The sequence below is a fragment of the Piliocolobus tephrosceles genome, chromosome 8 (assembly GCF_002776525.5).
Source record: "Piliocolobus tephrosceles isolate RC106 chromosome 8, ASM277652v3, whole genome shotgun sequence".
In the NCBI taxonomy this organism is placed as follows: domain Eukaryota; kingdom Metazoa; phylum Chordata; class Mammalia; order Primates; family Cercopithecidae; genus Piliocolobus; species Piliocolobus tephrosceles.
The window spans coordinates 26,089,340-26,113,350 of record NC_045441.1 but is presented as its reverse complement, the minus strand read 5'-3'; the positions used below and the strand labels follow the sequence as shown (position 1 = coordinate 26,113,350).

At 42.3% G+C, this 24,011-nt stretch overlaps 1 protein-coding gene and 1 non-coding gene across 3 annotated transcripts in view; one reads left to right on the top strand and one right to left on the bottom strand.

Annotated features, from left to right (window-relative positions):
• Positions 1–24,011, top strand: part of ELMO1 (engulfment and cell motility 1) — a 590,246-nt gene that overhangs the window by 15,835 nt on the left and 550,400 nt on the right. The gene's annotated exons all lie outside the window — the stretch shown is intronic.
• Positions 13,923–14,060, bottom strand: LOC111520365. Its single transcript, XR_002724655.1, has one exon. It is a non-coding gene; the product is annotated as a small nucleolar RNA SNORA51 (small nucleolar RNA).

Here is a 24,011-nt window from a genome sequence, read left to right as displayed (position 1 = left end):
TCCTCTGGGAACCTTCCGTGACTTCTGGCATTTGCTCCTTGGACACATGAAGTGCTTCCCTGTGCTGGCATTGATCGTGCTGTTTCACACTCTGTTTCATGTCCTTCTCCCTGAGTAGCCTGGAGGGCTCATGGCAGGTGTTCCCAGGCTGAGCCCATAAGAAGTACTCAGTAAATGTCTGTAGACAGAAGCACTATTTTTCATGCATGTGAGCACTGCGTCCTTTTCACAGTCCTTTAAAATGGTTTCTTCGTCTCTGAGTAAGGGCCCTGGGGATACTCTATTTAGGGATGTCTGGCATGTGAGTCTCGCTGTCCCCAATTTTGCTGAAGACCCAAGGTCACTGATTGAGGAGCCTCTGGGTGTTGGAGAGGTACACAGCCGTGCAATGCCCTAACCCTAGGAGGCAACAGTTACTGCCTTAGTGTCATTCCACTGTGCCAAAATCCACTCTAGATAAAATGAACATTACAGAAGAAGAAACCAACATTTTGTCATTGTGTTACTCTCTGCAGAAGTATTCTTACTTGCTTGTCTACTTATAATTCTCTCCTAGTCACCCAAGAGCCTACAGGGCATAGACATTTGAAGACCATAACTGGAAAGAACATAGCAAACATTTCTTGGCTTTTCATCCTTTCATCCACGGTTCAGCCAGTGTTGAATTTGAAGCGTCTGTTTCTTCCTTCCTCCCTCTCCAGTGCTTGTGGGTGACTAGGCATCTGTGATACACATTGGGGGCTGGGATTTTTACCACATGTGTGGTTACCCACATTTCATTTATTACATTCTGAGAGCACCATGGCCTTGATAATTTACGTTTCTAGGCTATAATTGCATATTATTTTTTCTAGCAGCTATCAAGGGTTTCAGCTAGCAATTGAAACTTGATAGTGTCTTGGCTCTTCATTGCTGGAACAATTTATCCTGATATTCAAGTGCAGAGCTGAGCCCATTTCTTATAAGCCAAGTAGCACACACATGGTAAACCCTCAACTTAAGTGTTCTCAGTTCACTCTGGAAATGGAGCATATTCAGGCCTTTGGAGCTGCATTCTCAGACCTTTTACATTCCCTTTCTCCTTCAGTACAATAACCAAACAACTCCTTGCTTCCCCATTGTGGAAAACCTGGCAGTTGCTAAGCATGCCTATTCCAATTATGCATTCCAGAACTTAAGAGATGACCACAGGATGAGGTGTGGGACCCACTGGGTCCACTGTGAGGTGGACCTGAACTAAAACTTCATAGATCATGCCAGGTGCAGTGGCTCACACCTGTAATCCCAACACTTTGGGAAGCTGAGGTGGGCAAATCACCTGAGGTCATGAGTTCGAGACCAGCCTGACCAACATGGAGAAATCCCATCTCTACGAAAAATACAAAACTATCCAGGCGTGGTGGCGTATGCCTGTAATCCCAGATACTCGGGAGGCTGAGGCAGGGGAATCGCTTGAACCTGGGAGGCAGAGGCTGTGGTGAACCAAGATTGTACCATTGCACCCCAGCCTGGGCAACGAGAGTGAAACTCCATGTCAAAAACACCAAAAAACAAAAAACAAACAAACAAAAAAAGAAACAAAGAAACTTCATAGATCACCTGGCCTCCATAAGTCCCTACTAACTGAGGCCACAGTGATGTTTTGAGTATTCTGGAATCAGTGTTCATTCAGAGCCATTGTCCATTAGTTCCCAAAACGTCTGACTTTTCCTTTTTCCCCAGTGCGCAGTTACCCTGGTAAAAGGTTGTACATAGGTCTTCTTGGGGAAGGCTGGGAGAAAAATTAATGAATACACTTTTGACAGTGTACCAGGGTCCTATTTCAAAGGGACCCAGCCTTCCTTTCATTCTAGTTGAGCCCGTATAAACTAACTGTAAACTGACTTTCAAGTCTGAGGATTGGTTGAGGGACCATGACTGTTTTTATGATTCAGATTAGACTTTTGTTCACTTGACCTAGAACTTTTCCACTTATACACATCAACTAGAAATTTAGTAGGCTTCTCATCTATTCCCACTTTTTGAAACACTATGATCATCCAGCCAACAGTATAGCCCTGTGCAAGTTAGACTATTCTTTTTTAATTAATTCTTCTTATTATTTTTTAGAGATATGGTATTGCTCTGTCACCCAGGCTGGAGTAGAGTGGCATAGTCATAACTCACTGCAGCCTTCAACTCCTGGGCTCAGGCCATCCTCTCACCTCAGCCTCCTGAGTAACTAGAATTATAGACACGCACCACCATGCCCGGCTAATCTTTTTATCTTCTGTAGAGATGAGGTCTTCCTGTGTTGCCTAGGCTGGTCTTAAGCTCCTGGCCTCAAGTTAGCCTCCTGCTTTGGCCTCCCAAAGCACTGGAATTACTGGAATGAGCCACTGCACCTGGCCAAGGTACACTATTCTGATTGCTGTGTTGACCTTGCTGTCCATTAAGGTGACTATGCCACACTAGAAAGTGCTCAGTTAGGCTCTGTGCCTGTTCCGAGGCTTTGTCCCATTTGTTCCCTTAGACACTTTCGTGAGCTGCCTTGTGGGATCCAGACCCACACAGATCCAGGTTGAAATTAATCACCACTCACTTGCTCTGTGACTTGGGGGAAATTTATTAAGTTCTCATAGCTTCTGTTTCCTCTTGTATAGATGGAAATGATGCCAGTGTGTGGTTGTCAAGATAAAATGAAAAAATATAATCAACAAACAGCAGAGTCCTTTGGCCTCGGCCGGCACACAGTAGATGTGAGAGGATGTATGAGTTTTGAACCTCCGCTCCAAAATTCTGTGGCCAGAGGCCGTCGCTGGTTGAAAGGGATGGAATTAGGAGTCACCGGTGAGCTCACAGAGCACACTGTTCCTGTCTGGCTTCTTGTACCCTTCAAGTTTGCTGACAATCTGAAACAGATGCTTGATTTCAGCTTTTGTAGAAAAAAAAAGTCATTTCATTTGAACAGGTTGTGTCTGCAAAAAAATTTCACAGCATTTTCTGTCCTTTGCATTAAGACTTAAATTTCAAGTTTGCTGTGTTTTTCAGTACCGCGGTTTGATTTCTGGATTTTGGTTTTTTTGTCTGTTCAGATAAAATAAGGTCTGTCTGGGAGAGGCGACCTTTTTTATACTTCCCATAGCCTCTGAGGAATGCCTTTTGTGAGCCCTATTTGTGGACTTCATTCATTAACTCATTCTTTGAGCACTTGAGGCCAGGAAATGATGATACATGTGGAGTGCCTTTGCCCTCTGCAGGGGAAGATGAGGTTGCAGTGGGCACAGCTGTAATGCGTGGCTGATACTCTCATGCAGGCAGAAACCAGGTGGGGATGGCAGAAGAGGCCTGTGTCCTGTTGGCCAAAGACGTGCTTCATGGAAAATGATGTTCCTGGTGGAGCTCTTCGGGGACTGGTGGTCCAGACATTGAATTTGGAATCAAGAAGCCAGGGGCCTATTCTTGGGACTGACCCTGACTATCATCTGTGCTCTCCTTCAATGCCAAATTTTTCTCAGCTATTTATAAATGTGGAGGGAGGGTGCTAGATGTGATTGATGGATCCCAAACACAAATCTTTAGATCAGTCAGCTGCATTCAGAATCATCTCAGCAGCTTGCAAAAACTAGAATCTGGGATCTCATCACCAGAAATTCTGATTCTGGAGTAATTTCCTAAAATCTCTATTTATACAAAGACTCTCTGCACCAGGTAATTGTAGTCTGAAGCCCCCTTAGGGATGCCCTGAATGTCTTCTATGTGCCTCTTCCCTCTAGTTCATTCCTCATCTTTCACATCCTAATGCCATCTTAAATGTCTCTTTCAGAAAACCTTCTTGGCCTCTAACTGAGCAGCCCTCCATAGGGGATTATTAGTTCATGCCTCTGTGCAAGAAAGAAAAACAAAAACAAAATGCATCAGTTCATTCACTTCTCCCATCTCCCCTGCTGGCCTGAGAGCACCTGAACATAGTGATGGTACTGTAGCCAGTCATCTGTGCATCCTGTGTGCTCTGCCCACTGCCTGGCATGTAGAATATGCCCAGGAGGGGATTTTCAGAGCTGTCGAGATGGGAGAGTGGTAAAACTGAAGATCAGCCCTTTTCCCTGCCTGTTAGCACCTCTAGGAAAGATTTAAGACATGTTTCAAACAAATCACTCCAACGTATTTGGGATTGCTCATTGTGATGCCTGGTCTGTGCCAGCCTCTTCCTACCACATCTATGACTGTTACAGAGGTAACTATTCCATCTCTTAATCTGCAGCACCCAGAATGGATGTGAAATCACTGAAGGAGGTAAGCGGGGAAGAAGACAAGTTGGATCCTGACAGTTTAAACCCAGGTGTTTTGCAAATCCTTCCAAAATATCACTTGGCTTTTCCTCTCTATACCTCCTCCCTTGCCCAGTTGGAAAAAAAAAACAAAAACAAACCTGCAGTACGTGTGGCCACATCCTCCTCTGGATGAAATAGAGTTGCACAGAGAAAAGGAAAGTTGATTTCCTAGTTATTCTCCCACACACAGAGTTCTGGGTGGCACCATCCCACACTATTTGCATCACTGAGGTACACACTCTGCCAAGACTGCATCTTAAATTTAAACACATTTTGATGAAAATAGAGAAAGGCTGAGGAAGAAAGGTTAACACTTCCCCATAAGAGGTGCGTAAGCACTATACATCGTATGTTTTTCTTCTGGCTCTTGGATTAAAGACAGAATGATAATTAAAAAGTAAAAAGCTGATCTTCTGAGCAGCAATTAATTTCAGGATTGCTCTTTCATCTGTTGGGTCTTTGCATTTCTGAAGGTGTGGTGGAAAATATTTCCTAGGGGTCTTTCTAATACACATTTTCATTTGATTGTTTTGATCTTTAGGCTACATGTTGACTTAAAGAAAGGCCAATATTACAAAAATAAATGTCATCACAAGGTTCTGGATCCTGATTGTCGCTCTGGTGACACAGATGAGATTGGCTCCAGGCATGTACACATTGGTTAGCTGGTTCTGCCCAATCCCTGTCAGGAGTCAAATGTTCCATTTAGTCAGACTGCTAAGCAGCAACATAAACTGGATTCATTAGCTCGAGTTCTGAAACTCCTCTTAAAAGCTATTTTTGTATTCGTGCTACTTTAATATTTAGGGACAGGCTGCACCATTTTCTAGGTGCCAAAAGTGATCACTCAGTTTTTTTTCATTAGGTACTATTTTAGATTCAAAAATATTTTATTTTATTTTATTTTATTTTTTTTTTTGAGACGGAGTCTCGCTCTGTCGCCCAGGCTGGAGTGCAGTGGCCGGATCTCAGCTCACTGCAAGCTCCGCCTCCCGGGTTTACGCCATTCTCCTGCCTCAGCCTCCCGAGTAGCTGGGACTACAGGCGCCCGCCACCTCGCCCGGCTAGTTTTTTTGTATTTTTTAGTAGAGACGGGGTTTCACCGTATTAGCCAGGATGGTCTTGATCTCCTGACCTCGTGATCCGCCCGTCTCGGCCTCCCAAAGTGAAATATTTTATTTTTTATGGACTGTCTTGTGCCTTTGACCTAGCTCTCTTTTCCCTGGGATGTGTGTCCTAAGAGGATGAGGTTTATGATATTAATAATACCTGCATTATTAATTCCTTTCAAATGAAACCAGCTGTCTCTGTTCCCCTCCAACATGTGTGCGTGCACACACGCACCCCCCCACACACAGACACATACACACACCCCAAGCATACATCCTTCATGTAGATAAAAAGATAAAATGCCTTTGGGGTATCTATGGGGATAACTTATTTTTCTCCCCTATTGATCAGAATGCATGGAGGCCTGGGAAACTCTGCTGGAGTACCCAAAGCCTCCAAGCTGGCAGACTTGAGCACTATTGTCTTTATTGCTTCTTTTAGCAGGATTTTCCTGGGGATGGTGAATGTGCCATAAAGTGGGGCCCACAGGCCTTGCAGAAATGGAGGAGCATGCCATTCACAGAAGAAATGAGCTGTCAGCTCCCTTCTCCTCTTACTATAATTTGCTACAGCCTAGAAAGGAATAAGTGACAGCTATTAAAAGGGCTTAGGAATAATTGCAGTTAAAAGCAAAAATAACGATATTATCCATTGCCACTTAGGCTCACTTTTACTTTTGAAAAGGCTTCATGTTTGGAGTCCATAAAATGTTTGCAGAATATCATCCTGAGTCATTTTGTTTATGACTAATCTAAAACATTTTTATAGGTTTTCAGCCATCCAGTAGTGGTGTTGGTTTTGGTGGCATCTGAAGGACGGTGATATTCCTATTGGAGTGATCTGTGATACGTTTCAGTGCTGGTCACTGCTGACCCAGACTGAGGTGACAGGATTCTTCCATGCAGAGCTACAAGAGTTCTACAGCAGGTGTTTTTCCTGGAGGGAGAGCAATGACTTTTTGTGAATTTTAGTTTTAGAATTTGAAAAAGTCTCAGCCTGAAACGTATCTTTAAAAACGTCTCCTCATATCTCAGCTAATGTAGCACATCACAGAGATGTCACTGTATTCTGGAAGTTGATGTCATTCTTTCTTTGGAAAGCCATCGAGTCATCTCCACACCTTCTGTGATCTCTGATGTTCAGATGTTTAGTTTAGCAACTAAATTTGAATCTAGTTTCTAAAGAAGACCCCCTTGTAGTCTGAACTACTGTATTGCCTTAGGAGGCTCAGGTTAGTGTTTGCAAAGGTTAGTTTGTGATTTTTTTTTCAGGAAAAAAAGATGTAGAATCTTTTTAGTAGAAGGATCTTGGATGAAAATCCTGAGGAAATGTTTCCTGGTGTATGGCAATGAAAATGAGTTAGGTATAATGCTGGCTTTTAAGAAGTATTTAAATAGTTTTTTATTCATTTTCATATGTCTTGGAAAAAGAATAACAAGGACATCAAACCTGTGATTTCCTAGATTTCTTTGTTTAGGATGAGACTAACATGCAATAATTATAAGAGAAATACTGAGTAAAATAGGGCTGGGAAATGGTCTTTGAAGAAACTAGAGTTTGGGAAACACTGATGTAAACCAAAACCTGGATTTTGTCTGTGCCACTTCTGAGGCAAGACAAGGACTGACTTGCCAAAGTTTACCTGTTGGTGACTTTGAAACTGGAATCCAGATGAAATGCTGGTATGTTTGTGAATAATAACAAGGAGAGCTGACCTTTCAGAGCGTCTCCTGTGGATGGTACCAAGTGATTTATATATGCTATCTCATTTAGTTCTCACTACAGGCCTTTTCTGAATTAATTACTACTAGTATTTTATTTTATAGCAAATACAAGATGGGTGTGGTGGCTCACGCCTATAACCCAGCACTTTGAGAGGCCAAGAGGGCGGATCGCCTGAGGTCAGGAGTTTGAGACCAGCCTGGCCAATATGGTGAAACCTTGTCTCTTCTAAAAATAAAAAAATTAGCTGGGCTTGGTGGTGGGCACCAGTAATCCCAGCTACTTCAGAGGCTGAGGCAGGAGAATCGCTTGAGCTTGGGAAGCGGAGGTTGCAATGACCCAAGATTGTGCCACTGTATTCCAACCTGGGTGATTGCTGAGAATCCATCTCAGCAAAAAAAAAAAAAAAAAAAAAGAGAGAGAGAGAGAGAAGACAACTCTAAGTTTAGAGAGGTTGAGTAACTTGCCCAGGGCCATAGAGCCAGAAAGAGCTGAGGTGAAGGAGGGACCACACCTTTGTCCATCTTAGCTCCCTGAGAATAGTTCACATCAAAGAAAATGTTGAAGAATGGATCCTTTTGTTGGTGCTAAACTGGTAGGCATGAGGGTCCAGAGCCTTGTTCTGGAGACTTGCAAATGATGATTTTTATAGCCTCATTGGAGAGGGGGACTCTGCCTAGGACATCCCCTGAGAAGTTCTCAGTATATCAGCATATTACAGATGGAGAAGACTCAGTTAGAAATCAGCTTTCTTCTGTAATATTGATGATTTTCAAAATCACTTAACCACAGATTCCCTTTTTCTCCAATAAAACCCATTACATTTTGCAGAACCAATACTCTGTGGAGCACCTATTTGGGGAACCTAACGTTTTAAACTCATTTTACACATGGGAAATCTGAGGTTTGTGATTACTTGGCCAAAGCCAAAACTAGCTGTTGGCAGAGCTTATGTCATTAATTAATTTATTCATTCAACAGATAGACATGCAGTGCCTCCCATGTGCCAAGCATGCTGGGAATTGGTGGTATAGCATTGAACCAGTAGACAAGACACAGATAATAGGAGCCACATGTAAATAATTTTGGATAACAGTCATCATGGACTGAATGTTTGTGCCCACACCCCGACCCCTCCAAATTCTTATGTTGAAATCCTCATACCCAATATGATGGTATTAGAAAGTAGGGTCTTTGGGAGGGCCTTAGGTTCTGAGGGTGGAGCCCTCTGGCATTAGTGCCCTTATAAAAAGGACCCAAGAGAGCTCTCTGCTACTCTTTCTACCATGTGAGACATAATGGGAAGTTGGCAGTTGACAGCCCAGAAGAGCGTCCTCACCGGAACCCAACCCTGCTGGCACTCTGATCTCACATTTTCAGCCTCTAGAACTATGAGAAATAAATTTCTGTTGTTGATGAGCCACCTAGTCTATGGTACTTTGTTAGAGCATCCTGAATTGACTAAGGAAACCATTAATCTATGAAGACTGGAAACCCTAGCATTTCCTGGGTCTTCTCAAGGCAGAGGGCTTGCCTTTTTCATATTTCATCTTTGTTTTCCCAGTTTCTAGTATGAGGCAGCAATAATACAGGCTCAATAAATATTCGTTGAATAAGCTGTTGATGGATTGGAATCTTTCCCATTCTATAACAAAATGGTTTATTATTACTATTATTAAAAATAATAATATGATAATTATTAGTTCTGGTGTGTATTACCCTTTGGGAAGTTTAAAACAAAATGTTCCGAGAGGTCCCCAGATTGAAATAGGTCTCTTGGTCAGCCTTGCTAAGAAACCTGGTTCTGAACAGCACTGACCTCGAATGCTCATTACAGGACAGATTATTTGTGAAATGAGTAATGTTTGAAAATCATCTCTGTAGGTTTTTCGGCATTCCTAAATTGTGTCATTGGCTGGAATTTTCAGATCACAACCATATTTTGATTCCCAGGCTTTTGGCCATTTTGCTAATGTGCCAGACTCTCTAAGGCCTAGCCCAGTTGCTAATATTGACGAATTCTTGGGAGTATATATAGTTTGTTCAGATGCAAAACGGATGGGACTCAGAATCTTATCAGCTCATACCTGTGGGTGTGGGGCAATCCATCCATCTGCCAATTTTCTAAACTATGTAGCCTACTGTGAGATACTGAATCCCTGCCCATGAGTACTGAGAAGGACTCACGGAAGGATGATAGCTTTCTTGGCATTATTTGATTCTAGCATAAGAAAACTGGCTAATATTAGTACAGTATGAGAAGTTTTTAGTCCACTGGACTGGACGTTTGGAGCTGCCCAGGTGGTCAGTGCTGGCAGGAAAGGTAAAGAAGATCAAAGCATATGCTTTTCTACTTGCCTATCTTTTTCCTGAAAGAATTTGTGGCTGACGAAGACCGTTTTGCTCTGGCGGAAATGATGATCTGTTGGTGGCATGTCCTGGCCTCTTAGTTCTCTTTGTTGTCCTGGGAAGTGGGCAAGTGCCCCACTGGACCTTGATCTCTATTCCACAGGGGACTCCCTGCTTTAGAAAGACCCTTACCCATGAGGTCCAAGGATGACCACCCAGCGTAGCCCCCAGCAAGTACTGACACACACTTCATCCAGAGAGATCATTTAGTTTAAGGGAACTCTCAGAGATGGGTATTTTAGTGATTAGAAATGTGGCTTCTCTGGTAGAGGGCATTCATTTTTTTAAAAAGAGAAAGGATAATGAATTGGACACTATCTGTCAAATTCTTTGCTAAGTTTCTTGTGGAAACCTAAGTTTTCCCAAGGCAGTATGTCCCTGAAAAGAAATTGATTTTGGTATGATCCATAAAGCCATGCAGAGTGAAATAAACTACTGGCAGAAAAGGGACAAACACATATATAAAAAAATAGGAATCAATGTTTCAAAAATGAAATACAGTAGAACACTGTGAGGTTTTTGTTTGTGTGTTTGTTTGTTTGTTTTCTTTGAGACGGGATCTGGCTCTGTCATCCAGGCTGGAGTGCAGTGGCACGATCTCAGCTCACTGCAACCTCCGCCTCCCAGATTCAAGCGATTCTCCTGCCTCAGCTTCCCAGGTAGCCAGTATTACAGGCGCCCACCACTGCGCCTGGCTAATTTTTGTATTTTTAGTAGAGACGGGCTTTCGCCATGTTGACCAGGCTGGTCTCAAACTCCTGACCTCAGGTGATCCTCCCAGCTTGGCCTCCCAAAGTGCTGGGGTTACAGGCATGAGCCACCGCGCCTGGCCAGCTGTGAGTTTTATTTAGCGTCAGAAGTATCTTTAGACATTAGGTAAAGAGACACAGGCTTAATCATATCTGTAGTTTACTGTAGGTTATAAGAGGAATATTTGATGAAATTAAAACATATGTTACTGAAGGGAAATGGTGCCATGTTTTTCCCTATATATTTTAGAGTGATAACCTGTAACACGGAAGACGTTGGTGCCTCACTAAGAGCATGGCACCAGGAGCCTGAAGGAATGGGACCTGAATCCCATTTTCTTCGTTTACCAGATACGAAAATTTAAACAAGTTAGTAATGCTTTTGAATCTCAATTCCCATCTGTAAAATGGGGGTAACAATACAGATCTCTAGAGTTTGCTGTGCAGACTTAACAGGCTTGACTCATGGGATGTGGCCAATAAATGGTAGCTTTTGTTATGAACTATAGGTAGAAAAGTATCTAAATGGTTTCCCCCAAGCCCAGAGAGTCTGAAATGGCCTTTGGAGGTATCTTCAGACATCATGACTTCATTTGGTGTGACATCATGCTTGTCTGATTTTTAGATTTCCAAAGAAGTCTTGCAGTGCGTCACTACTGGAAAACGTTTTGGAGTTTACACAATCAGTAAATGAATTTTAAAACCGTTTTTTTTCTAAGTAGGAAGGTAAGTGTTGCCCGCTTCATCTATCTACTTGTAGACCTGTCTAAGTGTTTTAAAATCCATCACAACATTTAAAATTATGAAAGCCATTTGCTTCATGACTAAACAAAATTCCCTGAAAGTCTTGTATATTCCTGCGACCAGCTGAATTCTCTAAGAGAAGCAGGAAAACCACACGAGCTTCTCTATTAATGTTGCTGATGTGTTGTGACTTGCACCAGGTCCCTTAGGCCAAAGTGAAGCACAGATTTTTTTGGGGAAAAAAAAAGCTAATGAATTAAGCCAATAACTCCAACCTCTTGGCCAGAGAAATGTAAATTCTTTTTCTAAACTCACAGAAATAAGACTCTTCCAGGGCTGGAAAAGACTGATGAATAATGCAGGCTCATTTCCCCCATTGAATTTATTCCTCGATGCTATGCATATAATGGATAATCAATAAATATTGTTTGCCTCCTTTGTGTAGCTGTTTCAAATTGGGATGAGGATGAGTCTGTGGTGTTGAAGTAGAGGAAAGCTAATTTTCTTATCCTGGGATAGGCTTTAATCTTGTTAGCCAGATGTTCTAAGCATGAGAGCTAACCAGTCAGACGAGACCACAAATATCTCAGTTGCACAATGCAATTGGCTTGGGAACTGCATTCTTTAAAGGTCATCCTTTGTATGGGGACAGAGGCACCCCTTGTCTACATTTTGGGAGGATAGGTTGGCTTCCTGGTCCCACTCAGGTCAAAAACACCACTGCCCGTCACTTTTGGCCCCAGCTCCTTGTGGTTAAGTCCCACTGCATTGTAAACTCCAAGCAGAGGGGCCAGTTTTGACCAATGAGAATGGTTAACGCTTCTGGCCAGCCCTCTTCTGCTGAAGTCTATAATGCATGGCTGTTTTTATCCCTGTCTGTTGGAAGAATATTCAGAAATCCATTGCAATCTCGTTTTGATAAAGCCTTTAATTTTCCACCCCTTCCTTTTGCAACTTCATCCATTTGCTGCATATTCAGCCCCTAAGAATCCAGGAATGAATTGATGTGCTGGCTTCAAAACAGCCTGGCGTTTAGAAGTTTTGATTATATTCGAGAATCTCCAGGCTTGACTGTTCTTAGCTTTGGTATCATGAGGACTATCCTCACAGGGAAAGACTTATAGTATCTGGGGTGAGAACATTAATTGTGGCCCAAAGGAACATGTGATATTTTGGTAAGGTGCTTGAGGAAGTTGTTGGATATACAGCAGAATGTATTTCGGAAGGGTGCAAGCAATTTTGAGGCCTTCTGGCTGATCATTGCAAAATGGGTGAGCACTGGGAGATCACAAAATATGTGGTGGGCAAGGTAAAAAGAATGTCAAACTGGATGAAGAAAGAAAACAGGGGGAAAAGCTATTTGAGAGGAAACTTGGCATATACTTAGTATTTGTGTCTGTTTTTCTCTTGAAATGGGCTGATGTGCTGGCAGAGGCTTCTGGCTGTTGTCAGAGATATGAACATCTGTGTTCCTTTGCAGAAAACTCAGGATTCTAAAGTGTTTGGTGGAAATTGTTTAACTCTGCCACTTGCTCCGTCTCCTCATTAGGAAGAGCTTAGTCTGTATTGCTCAGAGTGTACTTTTAAGAGGAAGATGTGGCTTAGGGTTCTGGGCTTCACTTTTACATACTGCGTGGCAGAAGCAGGTTTCCAGCAATGAAATCTGAGGCCATCAGATACAAGTGTGCACACTTGGTGTAGATCAGTTTGCTTGCTTGAGTCGGAAGTAAGAATTAAAGATGCCAAATTAGTAAGGCAGTTGTGATACAGACATCCAAAGAGAGCCAGCAGGATGGACAGGTCATTTGTGGCTAAGTTTTGGAAGGCTTTGCTTTAGTCACTGTAGTTAATGCTAAAAGCTGTTATAAATGACCCCAAAATTTCAGTGACAATACAATAAGAGTGTAGTTTTTGATCACTTTAAAGTACATTCTCCTTTTCCCCTAATTAACTCTGCTGTTCACCAAGTACTCTAACAAAGTGGTGAGTGGAGTTACACAGGGCATCAATGTCTAGCCAGCATGCCACCTTCCTTTAGCCAGAACCTAATCCCAGCTGTGGCACATGCAGGAAAGGCCGGGCAATGTAATTTAGCTCTGTGCTTGTGGAAAGTGTCACTGGTTTATTGAACACAGCCTCAAATGTTCTTCCTAGACAGTGATGGATCCATCCACGTTTTGTGGAGCCCACTTTATGAAAATCACATAAAATTGGGTACTAAAGTGAATGGTTTATTTAGAATGAGAATGGGCGGGGCTCAGTCAAGTGAAAGGCTCTGAAGATTATTATTTCTTAGCTTCATGGTGATATATCTCTGCTCCTAACGGCCAAATATAAAATGTGTTTTTCCCCTTCTTACAACCTAATAAAACCATCTTTGCTAGGTGCCCCCATGGATCACTTTGTGCCGTTGAAGTGTGCCAGGGCAGCTATTCTCACATTGCCCTTGGAGTGAACAATGCTGCAACATTGCTGGGAGGCAGTTTGGCTATCGGTACTGAGAGCACAAGACTCGTCCTGTGCTTTGACTCAGGGGCCTTACCTCTCAGCCTCGGAAAGCCCCCAGTGATTTATATTAGGTATGTGTAAATCATGAAAACATCCTCATTCTCCAAAGACAGGTAAATGGTTGAATTATATCACCATGCAATGGAATATTGCAGCAATTACAAATGATGATAAGATGTTTTGTGCAAGGGAAAATGCATATAAGTGAAAACAGCATGATGTGAAATAGTGTGAACTCAATCGTGTAAAAATAAGTAAACTAAAAAATACTGAAATGAATGATATGAAAATGTTATCACTGGTCATCTCTGGATGATCGACATATGACCAAACTTTATTCATCTTTATAGTACTTTTTTCTTCAACTCCATTTCCCTGCATTTACAATACAGACGAGGCACACACAAGGCCTGGCCTGAGGTGCACATGGTATAGGTTTACTCTGCTTCCTTTTTCTCTGCTTCAGTCAGTGTAAGAATACAGCCTTGGTAAGCACCAGGAGGCCTCATCATTTTAGTTTTCTGCATCCAGCTAATTGTATACAATTATTTAAATAATGATAGTTCTGACCCTTCCATGTAAATGGCAATATTGCAGCCTTAATTTGCCCTAACATTTTACTGTTTCCAAAGTGTTATCACATATTATCATATCATATTTTACAACAACCCTGAGAGGACAACAAAGAAAAAAAAATCATACATTTTTAATAGAAAACGGATTAAACAAAACAAACCTATCCAACCACAAACAACCCATGAATATATTGACATTTCCCGATAGCATCTCCGCCTTCTTCCTCCTGTTCCCCTAATTAATTCTACTGTTCACCAAGGACTCTAACAAAGGTAAAAAATACTACTCTCTTCTCAATTAGCATAGTTTTCTATTTAGATTTTTTATTACAAATATTTTAAGAGTATTATTTTGGGTTTTCTCCGAGCTTGGAAACCTAGCCTTGTTCTACCAGAAAATGCTTTCTGCATTTCAGCTCAGGCATTTAGAAGTCCACACTGGGTCAGAACCTGCCTGCATCCTGAGCGGCTGTTTCTGTTCTCCCTGCTACATCCTCCTCTGAGGGCTCAGCCCTGGGGGGTAGGGGTGGGGTTGTTGGGGGAGTCTCTAGGACCCTGGGACCCAACCCTGGAGAGATCTCAATCACACTGGTGCTCTTCCTCCCTCGACTCATGTTCCGTAGCTGCTTAGTCTTGTTACAAGTGCCTGAATCCTAGCCTCTGCAGCACCCTGAGAGCTGGGCACTTGACTCTTACTATCCTCATCTTGCCTCACTGGCCCCTTCACTGCAGAAGCTGCAGTTTGCTCCCACGCTTAACCTGGTGACTGACACCTCCTTATAATACCTGCAAGATGACTTCTCTGATTCTGACTGCCTGCACCTGTGTGTTTCTGGATTTTCCATCTCCAGGCTTGGCCCTGCCTGAGACTGCTGCAGGTCAGCATCTGACTGGCAGATGCTGGCCAGGTTATCCGAGCTGACTCTGATGCATCCATGGTGTTGCTATTCACCAGATACAGAGTTCCACTGGCACAGCACACACTCTTCCCACTCCTGAAGCTCTCTCTCCTTGCCAGAGGTCTTGCGTACCCCTGGGGTCTGGGCAGATTCAGTTCCAGATTCTGGAATCTCCCTAGGGGCCTTACCTTATTGCAATGTACTGGGCCAGGCCACTAGGTACTGCCTTTGAAAATTTGTTTTGAAGTTGCAAACTGCTTGGAGTACTGTGGTGCTGCAGGCAGCTCTCAGGGGTAGAGGTATGGGGAGCAGAGATGCCTGAGCTGATCTAGAAAATACTTAGGAGTAGAATGCTCTAATGTGAAAATTAATTTTAAAAAACACACTGCTAAAGACAGTTCAAAATGTGCTGCACTTTCTATCTGTAGCAATCTTGAGTCCAAAAAAAGAATGTGGAGGCCGGGTGCGGTGGCTCAAGCCTGTAATCTCAGCATTTTGGGAGGCCGAGATGGGCGGATCACGAGGTCAGGAGATCAAGACCATCCTGGTTAACGCGGTGAAACCCCATCTCTACTAAAAAATGCAAACAAACTAGCTGGGCGAGGTGGCGGGCGCCTGTAGTCCCAGCTACTCGGGAGTCTGAGGCAGGAGAATGGCGTAAACCCGGGAGGCGGAGCTTGCAGTGAGCTGAGATCCGGCACTGCACTCCAGCCTGGGTGACAGAGCGAGACTCCGTCTCAGAACTGCGAAAAAAAAAGAAGAGCGTCGTGGAATGTGGAATGAAAGTTTTGGTTTCTGTCTCTTGGCAGATAGGTCAGGTCAAGTGGACAAAAAAAGGAGGCAGGAAAGAATAACTGGGGAGAGCCTGCAATGCCGATTTTGTTTCTTGGGGTTCCCTTAACATCTTTTGATGAACTGCATGGCTTAAAACCATGCAGATTTGTTCTCTCACAGCTCTAGAAACCGGCAGTCCAAAATCAAGGAGTTGGCCTGAAGGTTCCAGGGGAAGGTCTTTCCTTGCCCCTTCCAGCTTCTGGTGGCCCCAGGTGGTCCTTGACTTGTGTAATATCACTCCAGGCTGTGCCTCCATCTTCATATGGCTGCCTGCTTGTGTGTCTGTCTTTGCATGACATTTTCCTCTTTTTTTTGAGACAGAGTCTTGCTGTGTCATCCAGACCGGAGTGCAATGGCGCCGTCTCGACTCACTGCAACCTCTGCCTCACAGGTTCAAGTGATTCTCCTGCCTCAGCCTCCCGAGTAACTGGGACTATGGGTGTGTGCCACCACACCCGGCTAATTTTTGCATTTTTTTTGGTAGACATCTTCCACTTTTTATAAAGATACCGGTCCTAGTGGGTTAGCACCTGCTCAAATGACCTCATTTTAATTTGATTATATCTGCAGAGACCTATTTCCAAATAAGGTCACATTCACAGATAGCAGGAAAAGACTTCAACGTGTCTTTCTCAGGGGACACTTTTCCATGCATAACAGCTGCCTCTGGTCCAGTCTTTCTATCCCCTCTTCAGTGGTGTGTCCACCAGCAAAACTTCTATGCCTCAGTTTCCTTGACTGTAAAACGGTGCCCTCTTCTAGAATCGTTGAGAGAATTAAACGAAATCGTGCTTGGCAGAGTATCTTGCTCATAGAAAGTGCTCAGTAGGGGTTTAGCTTTTATGGCTGGGCTTGCAGTCATTTGATTTCATAAGCTAGGTTTGTGGAGAAATTCAGGAAGTGAGTGAGCCAAACACAAAAGTAAACACTGTTGATAGGACAGGTGGTTAACTCTTTCAGTGCCACAAACACATTCTGACTCACCTGCACACAAATTTTGCTTACAAGGTTGTTGTCAGCACTAATTTTGCTCCAAGTATTTGCTTGATTAAAATCTCGTAGGCTACTCTTTGTAGCTGACCTATAACAGAAATAAATGAACTAACTAGAGATACTTTCTTCATTGGGCTTCCATCTAGAGCTAAGCTTTACTTAGGCTTTCAAATTGTAAGCAAATGCAAAGTAACTCTCTTGGGAAAATTCCAGAGAATCTAGGCCTTCAACTGTTCTAAGCAAATGTGACCCTCCTTTTAGGGTGGAAATCTAAGAAATGGAGATCATGCATTGCCCAGTTCCAAGGGCACCATTCATAACGTGGTCTGTGCGTGTGCGTGGATAAGCCTGCTCTTCTGGGTGAGGTGGCCATGGGTCCTTTATGGGGTTCAGTAAGTTCTGACAGTGGCATTGTCATGGTGTGAAACTTCTTATTCTCCTAGTTTAATTATTCAATGAGAATGGGATTCCTGAGATTCTAAACCATATTCCATAACTTTGGAAAATATATGTGTATATAAAATTTTTCATAAAATGAAAAACTGAGAGTGGACTGCAAGTCAAATTGCTATTTTCTTCCCTGCTTCATCTTTGTGAACTTCGTTTTGTCACTTTTCCTGACAGTTGACAAAAGTGGACAGTTTTGGTGGCATATCTGATTTAGGAAGTAAGTGCAACAATTTGAAAGCCTAAGTAAAGCTTAGCTTTAGATGGAAGCCCAGTAAAGGAATTATCTCTAGTTTGTTCATTTATTTCTGTTATAGGTCAGCTGCAAATCTGAAAACACAGTTTTGAATTTGTGTGCTCATTTAATGATACTGATCATCTGAAATGCTGGTTTTTTAAATTGTAGATTTCATTATGGAATAAGTTTTTAACTTAATTTGTATATGGGTCAATCAATGTTTTGGGAATTTTGTTCTAAGACACGTTGAAGCTGTGCTGTAGTTATTGGGTTTATGAGTTGTTGGGGTATTATTTATTTTTAATGTAGTCTGTTCTTTCCTCTTCCCAAAGCAAATAATCAAGAATTAATGTTTAACTTTAAGTTGGATCCACTCACTTTATATTGAGAGTTATTATTACTTTAATTCACATTTCTTTTCCCTGAAGCCCTGATATATCTTTGGGAAGATACATTTTTTCATGCATTAATTATTTTCCTTTTCAGTATCAATTGCAGGTATTACAATCACAGCAAGAGACATCTGTTGTACATTTATTATGTGTCAGGCACTGTGTTGCCTGCTTTAGATGAATTATTATTACAATCATTTGATTTTTATATCCACACTAGACTTTACATACTGTCTATCATAACTCACATTGTATAATAAGGACCTGAGACTAGGGAAATAAACTTGCCAAGTCGACACATTTAAAAGTGGAGGAGCCAAGAGTTGAACTCATATAGTATCTGACTCTGGAACTATGCTCTTAAACCCTACACTCTTGATATTGAAGATATAGGGACATCTTTGCATTTGAGGACAGAAATGCACATATAACCCAGAACTTTTCAGTGGTTCCAAAGACCTCTGTATTTTCATGTAACTTTGGGGGCCACGGATTCGCTTTGCTCAATCTATTTTGTTCAGGAGTACATGCATGCTAATTTGCTCAGGCAGCAGCTGAAAGCAGTGGGAGATATTCCAACAAGGCTCCAGATTGCAAGAGAAATTAGTGTGGATTTAAAAATTAATAGGCTTTGTATGCATATAACTAAGAATCAACTTAATTGCCATGAAGATGAATACTATGGCCCCAAAGTATGTATGTCAGAAGGTAGGATATTACTTGGTTTTGTGTAATTAGTAATACCAAGGTCAAATCAACTTAGATAACCGGTTTAAACTGTTAAATAGCTTTTTTGGCTTTAGATATTTCTCAAGATTTTTAATGCATGCTATGTGCATTGCAGTCTACAGGAAAAATAAAATAAAAGGATTATTAGTGTTTTTGCAATGTTCCTGCCCAGTGTTTACTTGTTTATTTGATTTTGTTTTATTCCCACAAGGAAAGGTTCATTGTAATGCACCCAGGGATGTGTGGTAGATTTTTCCAATGCAGCAGGTAGGATGACTTTGATGGTAAGGAACAGAAAATTGAATGCTGACTGGCTTAAACAATAAAAGCTTATATAATTGAAGAGATTAGAGGTATGGTGAGCTACAGAATTAGACTGATTCAGCCACTCTCTGGGTCATTTAGGGTTTCTTTTTTTTTCTCTCTCTGTCAAACAGGATTGGACTTTGGAGCTGGCCACAGGGCAGATTCCCCCAACACACCAGCAGGGTGGAGATCAGAGAATACCAGAACAAACATTAGATAATTTTTTTTTTTTTTTTTTTTTTTTTTGAGGCGGAGTCTCGCTCTGTCGCCCAGGCTGGAGTGCTGTGGCGGAATCTCAGCTCACTGCAAGCTCCGCCTCTCGGGTTTACGCCATTCTCCTGCCTCCGCCTCCCGAGTAGCTGGGACTACAGGCGCCCGCCACCTTGCCCGGCTAGGTTTTTGTATTTTTAGTAGAGACGGGGTTTCACCGTGTTAGCCAGGATGCTCTCGATCTCCTGACCTCGAGATCTGCCCGTCTCGGCCTCCCAAAGTGCTGGGATTACAGGCTTGAGCCACCGCGCCCGGCCACATTAGATAATTTTTAAGAAGAGTGACTTGGGGTATGCGTGCCCCAACAAGTATCCGCCATAGCCAGTGACCTGGATATGCTTAATTTAGATTAATGAACTTATCCATCCTCTCTCTTCTCCACCTTGTAGGTGTTAATATTCTACATGTAATGGTTAGGGGTTTTCCCCCTCAGATAGTTTTGGTGAATATTTCTGTAGTTGTCCCTTAGCATAGAAAGATTTTCCAGCAGGATACTCAGAGGTACTGTTTAGCATATTTCAGTTTCCCATTACCAATCTCATAGACCTGATAAGATGTGGATGTTAACTGCTAACATCGAAGAATGTTTTCTAATTTTCTCAGTGGAAAATGAATGAAATGAATCATTCAAATGAATTCCATGATTCATTATGGAATCATTCACTTAATATTATTTTGATATTAAATTAATTATATTAAAATATCATTATTTTGATATTAAAGTGGAGGTAAATGGACTATCATATACCTTTTCACTTTGCTACTTCACAGTTTGCCTGTGTTCTTGGCGTGCTGAAGTGGCCTGGTGCAGTGGCTCACATCTCTAATCCCAACACTCTGGGAGGCCGAGGAGGGCAGATCACTTGAGACCAGGAGTTCCAGACCGGACTAGGCAACATGACAAAACCTTGTCTCTACTAAAAATACAAAAATTAACCAGACATGGCGGTGCACGCCTGTAATCCCCGTTATTCGCGAGGTGGAGGCACAAGAATTGCTTGAACCCAGGAGGCAGAGGTTGCAGTGAGCTGAGATCACGCCACCCCACTCTAGCTTTGGCGACAGAGCGAGACTCTTTATCCCACCCACCGCCCCCCAAAAAGGAAAGTGCTAAAGGGTGTTTTCTTGAGTGACAGGCTGGAACTTTAGACGGCAAGCAAAAGAGAGCTAAGGGCATACTTTGCGTGTTACATGGACGCTCATTTTTGACCAAGGGGATTTCTTCTGAGAAGTGAAAAATATCTTCAGACAGGTTGGTTCATTTGGTGATTGTCCTGCTTGTCAGGTTGCACCAACTGATATTCTCTTCTTTTGTTCAGTAGCTCAACCAAAGGCCGCTATGTGTAAGGTATTTTCTGTGGATTCAAAGTTGAACAAGACTTCCTTAGCCTTCCTGGTCTTTCAGTCTGATCAGGGAGATGAGACAGGCACACAAATAACCACAATACAAAGGACCAAGAGGAAAGCTAGGCTCGGAAAAAGGGCTGTTGGGCTTGGAGGAGGGAAGGAAAGATTCCTGGAGAGATGAAGAAAGTCCTTGTGTGCAAGGGGAAGGGAGAAGAGGGGGGATTTCAGACAGAGCAAGTATTAAGAATTTCGAGCCTAAAAGTTGTGAAGCAGTTAAAATACAAAAAAAAAAAAAATAATAATAATAATAAAATAAACAAATTGGTCCAGTTACATCTCATATTACTGACTTATTATTGTTTAACAAATCACCACAAAACTTAGTGGCTTGACTCAACAAGAATCATTTATTCTGTTTCATAATTTTCGTGGTTGAGGAACCCAGGAGCAGCTTAGCCAGGTGGTTCTGGCTAAGGGTCCCTTGTGAAGCGGTGGTCAGATGTCAGCTGGGGATGCAGTCATCTGAAGGCTGGACTGGGGCTGGAGGACTTGTTCCAAGATGGTGTGCTCCTGTGACTGACAAGCTGCTGCTGGCTGTGGATGTCTCTTAGGGCTGCTTGAGTGTCCTTATGACATGGCATCTGGCCTCCCCCAGAGTGAAAGTTTCAGGCAGAGACAATCATGTGGCATCTTTTTTCTCTGACCTAGCCTTTGAAATCACATAGCATAGCTTCCCACATACTCTGCGTGTTAGAGAAGAGTCACTAAGGTGGGTCTAGGGGGAGAGGATTCACCTTTTAAAGGGAGGAGCATCCAAGGATATGCACCCATGTTTTAAAACCAATACCATTCTTGAAAAAGAAAGACAAGCAAAAATGATAGTTGTATTAGTTTTTCTTTAGTTGGTGTGTCTGCACAGTGTTTAACTATATTAGTTGGCACACTGTAGTTTTTTGATTGGTAAACTATGGTATATATAATGTCTTCATCTGTTAAACTAGTCATTTAAAGTAGAAACTGGCAGTTTATCCAAGAGACATCTTACCACAGAAGCCTCTTATAGAAGACAGGTAAAGTAAAAGTCAGGGGCTCAGGCTAAGGTGGGGGTGAAGGGGACTGGCACAGCCTTTCCTCAGTGTCCAGGAGGACACCACTAACACCCTGGCTCCTGAGAATAGAACTGTCCAGAAGCCATTTCATGGACCCATCCACTCCTTCCTGTGATTTTTTTTCTTTTGGAGTTCAGTTGTTCTTTGAAGAAAGAACAAAATTTCATGTTGTTTTGCAAAATATAATTGTAAGAATTATTTTCTGTATTATAAACACATAGTTTGAAAGATGATGTGTAGTACTGAATGATGGTTAGTACCATTTCTTCCAAAAACATTGTGTGTGTGTGTGTGTGTGTGTGTGTGTGTGCGTGTGCGCGCGCTTGTGGGCAGAGATAGGAAGCAGTTGAGAGTGAGGAAGGGACTTTAATTTGAACAGAATTTTCTCCTCTGTGGAGCATATTAGTTAAATATGTACTTGGACTGAACCATAACACTGTGTTTAAAGCAGTGAAAGACATGAGCCACCATTCTCAGCAATATCAAAACTGAAGCCCTCCGTGACCATGTGATCTCACACCATCATGACGTTCCTGCTGGAGTGGGAGGCAGAGTTCTGAGAAGTGGAGAATGTGAGTGCTTTTAAATTAAGTGTCTTTGATAATTACCAGAATAATGGAAAAAGTTTATGAACCAGATCAGGAAAAATATGCTCATTAGTCATATGAATATTAGTTTTCTCAACATAACAATACACTTCTGAGGTTCCCCCTTCTTCCTTGGCCCCCCCCACACACAAAATGCCATTTGTGTCGACTGTATGGCCATTTCTGTAGAGTGTATGAAAAGAGACCCTCTAATACAATAGAGAAGTTGGAAAAGCTGAATACATTTTCTCTCTCTAACTTAGCACACATAAAGGGCAAGAGCCAAAAAATTAAATTTTATTTAAAGAATTTTGAGGATGAAAAGCATAACGATATTAATTTTTCTCCACTGTCACTTCCACTTTCATCACTGCTACAATTTATTGTACCCACTTGTTCCTGGAAAAGAAAGAGCATAATAGCTTGTTACAGTGATTTCTTTCTAAAATAAAGTGTTGTAGGATGTTGAAAAACTAGAAGAAACCAATGGCTAGTGGTAAATGAAAGAGAGGGAACTTTGTTTGCCAAGATGTGGACAGGGAATAAATAATATTGCTCCTTGAATTTATCCACTAACAAGCCAGTATTAATATCTGTGGGACTTGCCATTTAGAATATTGGTAAGGTAGAATTAGTTGCTACATCTCCATAATTATTTCTTTCTTTCTTTTTTTTTTTTTTTTGAGACGGAGTCTCGCTCTGTCGCCCAGGCTGGAGTGCAGTGGCGCGATCTCGGCTCACTACAAGCTCCGCCTCCCGGGTTCACGCCATTCTCCTGCCTCAGCCTCCCGAGTAGCTGGGACTACAGGCGCCTGCCATCTCGCCCGGCTAGTTTTTTGTATTTTTAGTAGAGACGGGGTTTCACCGTGTAGACCAGGATGGTCTCGATCTCCTGACCTCGTGATCCATCCGTCTCGGCCTCCCAAAGTGCTGGGATTACAGGCTTGAGCCACCGCGCCCAGCCCATAATTATTTCTTAAAATGGTTTTCTGAGAACCAGGAAAACGTTATACTACTTCTTGTTCCTACTTCCTATTCTAGCTGTTCCAGGTTTTATTATGAAAATGTGTGGGAGTAAAAGCCAAGCTCTTACTTAACAGAGTGCGTGGTGTGCAGTAAACGTTAATTCTCTTCCTCCTTCTCTATCCTTATGCCTTCTGCACTGACCCCAGGATCCACAGAGGAGGGTGACAAAAAGTGTCACAGCAGATAGCTCATGAATTGCATCCTTTTCATTAGTTAGCTAAAAACTCTTTCCACTCCTGTCTTCTTCCCTTTGCAGTTTTTTTTTTCTCCAACAGGAAACCCACTGTTTTTTTGTTTCTCTACCAAAATGTGTCAGGTTGCCTTCCTTTAGGGCTAGGCCAGCAGGCTCTATGATGGGATCTAGTTTTTCTCATTGTATTAGTTTTCCCTTGTTTGAATGAAGAAAGTGATTATAAACCTGGATTACTGTTCATTTCATTTTCATCCATGTATGTCATTTATTCATTCATTTGTTCATTATAACATTTGTAGAAGACCCACTGTGTAGGGGGCTGTGTATGTGTTAAGGGGTGGGAGGGACTAGAGCAGAAGGTTATTGGAACTGAGGCATCTGACCCTCTGTGGCTGCTTTTTAGTGGCTCACAGTCTGGGGTTGTGGGGAGGGTTGGAGAGAAAGACAGGAAGACAAGTAGATACATTTCAAATAAGCATTTACTGAACCCTTGCTGTGATCAAGGAACTGA